General features: G+C 39.0%; 1 pseudogene across 1 annotated transcript; it reads right to left on the bottom strand.

Annotated features, from left to right (window-relative positions):
- Nucleotides 1-1,299: 1,299 nt before the first annotated feature.
- On the bottom strand, nt 1,300-1,890 carry LOC116558224 (annotated as a pseudogene). Its single transcript, XR_004271909.1, has one exon. The product of XR_004271909.1 is annotated as a 60S ribosomal protein L24 pseudogene (transcript).

Here is a 1,890-nt window from a genome sequence, read left to right as displayed (position 1 = left end):
ACATAATTCAAATAATGCCGGTATTTGCATAGCAAAATGTGACACTTCTTTACCACCCCACAATTGTATTTTCCTTCTCTATGTACTTGATGGTTTTTATTGCTTGTCTCTACTGCCTTTCTCGCTAGTATGATAGGAGATTTCTGTGTACACATTAATGTCTTCTGGCAACGCTGAGTCCCATAATTTTCCTTCAAAGACAACTGAAGCTACAACTATAAATCCACATTTAAGTTAAAATTGTATGATATTAAAATATGGGAGGTAAAACTAAATTTGCACATGCACCGGTAGTGAAAACTCTACCTAACATGTAATCCATCTGTTTGCTGGGTGGAAAGTCTCTCCTGAGAGCAAGGATAAGATATCTTACAATTTGATTACAATGTTAATATAAAACATTGGGTCTCTATTTTATTGAGACCCCCACTCTGGAATTTAAGCAACACATGCAAGATCTGACAGTAAGCTCTGGCACTTGCCAGAGCTGAGATTTGAATTCTGTTGTTGTCCAATTGCAAATTAATTTTCTTTATGCTGTTGGAAGCTGTCTTATGTCAGTGTACAGAGAGTCTCACAATTTTATCTTTATTTGATGCTTTACCTTATTTCCTTCCCCACTGTTTTGACCAAATTCTACATCTCTTTCCTCCATCGTAATTGCTGATATTCTTTCCTAGATCAAATAACCCTGAGGTCCTGCCCTAGTGTGTTCCTTTTCACCTCTTGGAATAAATCTGCTTTCTACATGCTCCCTGGAAGGTGCATCCATTTAATCATTGTTCGAACAAGAACTGGGTTGTGCCACAGAATTAAACATGGTGGAGTTTGCCCTTAGCGTGCTCACAGTGACCTATGAAGAAGCTTAAAATAAAAAAGGAATAGTGCTAAATGCACAGAAGTTATCCAACTAAACTTGACTAATTAGATTGCTTACCAAAGAGGTAACTCTTATGTTGAGCCTTAATGAAAGAATAAGATTTGGCTAGGAAAACTACATGAGATTGTCAGTATTCTTGTTTTGTTTTATTGATGATACCATAAAAATTCCTTCAGAAGCTTTTTTCTCTGCCTCCTTAATTTGAGAAGAGCAAGATATTTTGAGAGTGGCAGGAGTTGAAGTTAGTGAAGGCAGGAATGAGATACTCAGGTTCTCATATGACATGTAAAGGGATTTTAATGTTTCGAAGTAGCCAACATTTTATACTTAGAAAGTTATGGGTTGAATTATTATGTCCCCCAAATAACAAAATATATATTATTATGTCCCCAAAATAAAAAAAAATATTTTGGGGGACATTTTTTTTTTAGAGTTATAATCCAATCTTTATTTAAAAATCTAATCTGCCAGTTTAGCGTTTTCCACCAACTCGGGGAGCTGAAACTTTCACAGGCTTCACATTCTTTTGCTTAGGTGCTGCCTTTGTGGGTGCCTTAGCAGCAGCCATTGCAGTCTTTTTAGATGCTTGCTTAGCCTTTTTTGTTTCCTTGGCAGCCCTGCGGGGTAAAAACACTGATAGCTTGTTCTCGTTGAGCCTTTCCAAAGCCTTCAGGTTTCTGATTCCTCTTGGCCATTATATCAGCAAGAGATGCACCAGTAATGGCCCTCTGGAATTTGACTGCTCGACGCATTCTTTTCTTTTGAATTTCTTCCGACTGTCCCTTTTTGTGCTTTCTTCTGTAGAGGACAATCCAGTTTATCTGCCGAGGATTCCTCTTGGAAAGGAAAGCCGACTCGCATTTTGCATTAATAAACTGGAAAACGTTCCCGTCGGTCCTGGCGTAGCGCCTCCCGTGTCCGGGGTAGATCTTGTACCCGCTGAAATTGCACAGCTCGACCTTCATGGCTGCGGCTCCACGGGAGGAGAAAAGATGGCGAAGAGATCTCCA

Source organism: Sapajus apella, unplaced genomic scaffold (genome assembly GCF_009761245.1).
Source record: "Sapajus apella isolate SASKATOON/1434 unplaced genomic scaffold, GSC_monkey_1.0 scaffold21, whole genome shotgun sequence".
In the NCBI taxonomy this organism is placed as follows: domain Eukaryota; kingdom Metazoa; phylum Chordata; class Mammalia; order Primates; family Cebidae; genus Sapajus; species Sapajus apella.
The sequence above is the reverse complement of the archived record's forward strand: the minus strand, read 5'-3'. Positions and strand labels throughout refer to the sequence as shown.